Source organism: Thalia democratica, chromosome 3, assembly GCF_965202585.1.
Source record: "Thalia democratica chromosome 3, ktThaDemo2.hap1.1, whole genome shotgun sequence".
In the NCBI taxonomy this organism is placed as follows: Eukaryota; Metazoa; Chordata; class Thaliacea; order Salpida; family Salpidae; genus Thalia; species Thalia democratica.
The window spans coordinates 45,393,051-45,399,612 of NC_139167.1; positions in this window are offsets into that span (position 1 = coordinate 45,393,051).

The following is a 6,562-nucleotide window of genomic DNA, read 5'->3' on the forward strand; positions in this document are numbered from 1 at the left end:
TCAAACCGTCTTCAGAAACAAAAAAAAAGTTTGATTTAAACAAGAGCTTATTCAAACATTACAAATTTAAAACTAAATTTAAGTCATTAGACAAATTATTAATACTTAAGTTTTTTTTAACAATAAAGTTCTTCAAAAGAAATTCTGTACGAAAGTTTTTAAGTGGTAAACGTTTGGGATAAATTGAAAATATATGTGTCTTGAGGTTTAAACAAAATTAATAAAACTAGTTTTGTTGATAATTAAAATTCCGATAAAACCTTTTGTGTTTGAAGATAGAATCTGATTTTTATTTAACTTTATTGTTGGTTGTTTTAGTTTTACTGAAGAAAAACTTTCAGTAACAAACACATATACTTAGTCTTTCATATTTTTGTTAAAGTATTTAGGTTTATCAGTGTTTTCTATGTTTTATATTTGTCATAAGCAGTTCAACATTATTTTAATAGTTTGTTTTAATATGCCCTGCCAAAAAACATAAGTTTAGCTAAAACTTGTTGATGTTAATACCGTAATACTAAAAAAATATTTTTATTTTAATCATAAGCCTAAGCTATAAGTAACTATTTAAAAACCAAAAAATTTTTTTTTTTAAATAAACGAATTATTTTTTAGTTAAACTAACTTTAGATACGTGCAAATAGAATGAAATCAAAAATTTGATTAGTGAAATAAGTTGTTGATAGATTAAACTAGTTTAATCTAAAATGTATACATATGTACTTTACATAGCATGAGAGCGTTTTCTCGATTATTGCGGTTAATAACTTAACTAAATAAACAATCGTATTTTATATTAAGGTTGTCACTATCTTTGTAATGAACTTAAAAGTTTAGATAAAGGAAATGAGTTTTAAGAAGATAAGAAATTAGTCGGCATCCTTTAATAAGTCGCGGGCAAGTCCTAGAAAATTAGAAGTACATATTACGAATAAAGTAATCAATACATAAAAAATATTTTAAAAAAATAAGTAAATAAGTAATTAGTAACTAATGAACTAAAGACTTAGTTGTAAGTTAAAAAAAAATTTCAAGTTTATAAAAACTATGCTTTCAGCTAAGAAGTACATCGTAGGCCGCATATTTTTGCTCTAAGGGGCGGAATTTACCGATCACTGACGTACATTAACAAAACTATACAAACTTTAAATATTTTAGTTTTTTAGTCATGTTTATACATTTGCTTACCAAGAATTAAAAAATAAAGCTATAAAACCTGTGTATTAACTATATATATAAGTTAATTAATACATAGTTCAAGTTTAGTGTTTGATTTAAAACTTTACTTATGTTAGTTTTTTATTTTAAGCAAACCTAAGTAAAATTCTTTATAAAACTTTTTTGTAATTGTCTACATAAACTGTTTTATTTAAAAAGTTTTTTGTGCAATGTAAGTATAAACGTAAAAAAGTATAAAATTGATGTTAAAAAGATAATAAAAGTTAACTAGCAATTTATAGTAAAGTTATAATAATCGTTACTTTTGATAAAATTTTTTAAATCAAGTTGTTTAAATGCAGTCAATAAATAAAAAAAGTTAAAGTTTACATAGAGTTGTTTTACAGAATAAATATAAATATAATTTAAACTATTACATTTTAAGTAAAAAGTATATTAGTAAAATTAGTAAAAGTTTTATATGTTTACCAACTTTATTTAAGTCTCATAGTTATGAGTTTTAAATATCTTTAAAAAATATCATTTAAGCGGACTTAAAATTTTATTGATATTGTACAAATTTATTATTTATGCACATTAATTATATTTGTTTTTAGTACAATACAAAAAAAATATCGGCAAAAGTCGATCAGAGCCAATACCTTAAATTATTTGTGCTGTGAGAAAAGCTCAACTTAAAAATAAAGGTTTGATCTTACCACTTTGATCATCAGACCACATGCTTTTGGTAGACTGAAACCCGGGTTTTGTTTTTATTGAAAATCCTAGTCAGTTGCAATCATGGTAAAACAGGGTAAACTGTTTTTAGATTGAAGACTGCAAGTTTTTTGATAATGACTGTGTGACGAGTTTCAATAAAAACAAAACACGGGTCTTCTACTGAACGCTTGTGATCTGATGATCGAAGTTGTATGATCAAACCATTAAGTACAATTGAAATAATTTTATAGACACTTCACTTAATAAAGAGTTGAACACAATAGTTGTAAAGTATAAATGAATGTACAGTAGATAATAGCTGCAGACTACTTAAAGCCACTTAACTTATAAAGCCTCTAAACATATCTGTCTTTTTTTTATTGGTAGAAAAATTTTAAAGTATGGTTATTAAAATTAAATTTCAATTATCTAATTTAATACCGGAACTAAAATTTTAATTTGATTATCGATTATTGCTAAGAGTTCAATTGCTATGCAATTAGTGTTTAAAAGAACGTAAAGAGCTCTAGACGTTTTGTTATAAAATTCAAACAACGAGGTTTTAACATTGGACAATATTTAGTGTAAAACTTTTTATTAAACTAAATTACAAACAATAAAATATGCCTACAGTGTCCATAATTTAGTTTAGTAAAATTTAAGTTTAAAAGTTAAAAACAACTTAATAATCATCATATGTACTACTGTAGAAAAGTTTTTGTGATTTTCGATATACAATTTGCAGTACAAAATATATAAGTTTAGTTTAATCATTTTAGTTTTTACTTTAAGTTTTGGTTTTTACAAACGTTTTTGAAATAAAACTATATTTCTGTACAAAGTCATAAAAATAATTAAAATGATTTACTGAGTAAACAATTTGAAAATGTAAGTTTAAAATTTAATGACGTAAAATTATAAGATTCTAACAAATACAAAACTTTATACATGTTAAAAACTCAAATATAAAACATAAATTATGATTATATTCTACTTTTTTAAATAATTAGGATTTTCGTTAGCAGTTAATAGTTTTATGATGACCATAAAAAACAAATGTTTTAGGACATTAACTAAAATTTTGAAAAAGCCTATTACTTCCCTGCCACTGCATGTATATAATTGATATTATCTAATAATTGCTCAATGCCTAACAAATGTTAAACATCTTGTCTTCTAGTTAGAGTAGAAACTTTATCGTTTAGATAATTTGATAAGTTTTATATTGTCATTATTTTTTTATTTTGACAGGATTATTCGTAAGTAAAAAATTATAGATATGTTTCATAAATATTTTTTAAGATAAACTTTTTTTATTGTAATCGCAAAACTGCAAAAATTAGTATCTCTAAATTATCTTTATTTAATTGAAAAGCTTTTGTATCTTTAATAAATTTCTATTGTAATAATCCCCTAAACATATAATTTAGTTAAAGTATCTTTAGATCATAAATTAGAAATAGCTGAAAAACATAAAAACTTAATATTACTCGAGTAATAAAATAGCAATTAAGTGTTTTTTAATCGTTTGATTTTATTCATATATGATCAATTAAAATTTGTTTTATGTATAACTTTAATTATTTGTTTCATTGAAAGCGGTAATTGTTATTTATCACAGCTAATCGATATTACGATATATATCGATTTTTGACAACGTGTCAAGTTCAAAACCATATTGGTAAACAATTCAATATTAACAATAAAACTTTGTTATAAAAGTATTTTGATATAAAGCTTATTTATTTGATAATAACGTAGTACTTTTATTCTAAACTGCATATATCAAATCTTAAAACAAGTTGTTATTACTTTACTAAACATAATTTTTTTTTCAGATCAGTAGTTCTTAATACTGGAAAATTTAGAAAAAAAAAAAATATTTAGTCAAAAATAATTAACAAAAACTGATTTAGGAAAACTTCCCTGCCACTGAATATAACACATTAGTTAGATGTAATAAAAACGTACATACTTTTTCACCATTATCAAGCAATATAAAAATTAAGAAAAAGCCAATGTGATAGACTGTAGATTGACCCTTGCTTAATCTAAACTAAGAAATGTTTAAAATATTATAGCTAGTAATAAAAACTATAGAAATGGTTGTATAAATTTTTTTTAACTATTTAATTTTAGTTGTAGATATCGAAATTGGTCGACACTTTTCGGGTAATGTTTTTATTTTTACATACTCCAGCTTCTGCTACATTCAACCAATAAAAACTGGTGCCAATACTTTTTAGATTATTAGAAAAACTTGCAGTACTTAATACTTTGTAAAGTAATGTTTTCCATATTAGTAAAACGAGTATTTTTTTCTTAACTATATTGATCGAAAAAAAAATATCTGAGCAATTACTAGTGAAAGCAACTGTCTTCCTTTTGTCTAGTGTGCGTCACTTTCTAAAAAGCAATATTTAAAAAAAAAAAATCTCGCATTTCAATATGCAGCTTATATATGCATATTAAGCTTAATAAAACAAAAAAACATTTTTGAGTATAATCTAAAACTATTAAGTAGTATAAAATAATTTTAAAAGTTTAAGAAACTTGTTTATAATTTCTATAATCTTTTTTTTTTTAATTTGATATTCACCAGATTTCAGTTTTAAATTTAACAACCAATCAGGTGCATTAATTTTTTTTTTTGAAGCAAGCCGTCTATTGGTGATATATTTAATTTTTATCCAAAATTCAAATACTAATTTTGTAGAACTTCAAAGTTAAAATGTAAATATAAAACTTTTAAAATGCTCATACAGATGCGACTAACAAAAATATAATGGTAAAAGGTAAATCTTAAAAAATCTTTTTAAATACATATATCTATTAACTACTAAAATTTACTATCTTTTTTAAGTTTATTAGCCACATGTAAAAAACATAATTTTACCAGAAATAAAAATTGCACACATAAGTCTAATTTATAAGATTTTAAAAATGTTATTAAATGATTAATTATAACTTACAACTTTTATAATTTTAACAATCGGAATTTGAATACTTGTGCTCTCGTGTAATATAACAGAACTTAACATATTATTTTAAAATGGAATTAGTTTGTTACAGAATTAAATTTATATTTAACTGAAGCTGCATTAGGTAAAAAATGTTCTTCTTTTTGAATAAAATTTATAAAAAATATTTGAAATCCAAAGTATAAACTTAATTAGTCGTTTATAATAAATCAACTAATAAATCAAGTATTCTAGTGTCGTAAAAATTCTAATGTCACTTAATCTTCTTAAATATCTTTAAAATAAAAATGTTTGTTATTACTTAAAAAAATATAAGTTTTATCTGTTGATAACAAAACTGTTGAAATAGAGCTATTTAAAAAAAAAATAAAGTATTCTATTTAAATTAAAGTAATTAAACATCACTACGTAAAGCACTACAGTAGATTTTTTAAAGATCTTTAATCAAAAAAAACTATTTTTTTACCTAAAGTTTAAGTCCTACAAAACAAAAAGTTAAAATATAACATTGTAAAAAGTAATTTTAATACTTTAACTTGTTGTTTCAAAATATTTAAGGCTTAAATTAGTTTTTTAGTTTAACTTGTACTAAAACACAAAGTATAGACATCTAAAAATTTATAAAAAACTTTAATGTTTTATATAATTTTTTTTATTTACAACAACTTAGCTTTCACAAGGCGACATTGAGACTTTTCAATTCACAAATAGTGTGACAAATTTTAAAAATAGAACTTAAAAATGGTTTTTGAATTTTAGACGACGCTACACATGTACATCTTTAACTTTGTACTTAATTTTTTTTTCTACGAGTTATTATTGGAAAAGTAGATTTTTTTTACCAAGTACCATTTAATATTGCAACAAAATACTTAAAATTAACTAAGTCTTGTTTCCTTAAATGTTTAAAACTTAAATTTAATCTGTTTTTCAGCAAATAATTGAATTCTTATGAATTTTATATGAAAAAAAAAATTGTAAAAAAACGCATGATTGAAAATTTAAACTCTGCTAGAACTTGTTTTAACTCTTAAAAAATTAAATAAAGCTGCGAAGTTTAAAAACTATGCTTAAAATAAAAAAAGATCATATAAAACTATTAGATTTTAAAAATTTCAATAAACATCTAAGTCTAAAATTTAACTGTAGTTAAAATAACAATGTAAACGATTAAATGAACACTCAAGTAACAGTAAAATAAATATTACTAATAATTTATGCATATTAAATTTTGTTTTGATTGAGGTTGGAGTTTTAGTGAGCTACTTTTTGACTTGTATAATTATATAATTCAAAAAACTAAGCTTTAAGAATCCGATAATTGTAAAATAAAGTATAAATCCATAAAAATATATACTTACTTTATAACTTATACAGTACTGGTTTGATTGATAAAAATTACTCTACTAAAATATTATTCTAAACTTTATTTTTCTTTCATATTCATTAATTACCTTTGTTTAATTGATTTCTATACGATACGTTATAACTTATGTTTACTTTTTGAGTAGGAATTACTAATTTAGTCATTCGAATACAGAAAAATTTATCAAAAAACATTTTATGTTAAACAACACTTAAACAATATTTTAAAAATATTTTATTACTTACAAGTTTGTTTTAGCTCAGAAGTTGACAGCCTTTTATAAGTAACAGACATATTATTTGTATATAAGTTGCCTACAGGTTTAAGTGTACAGATA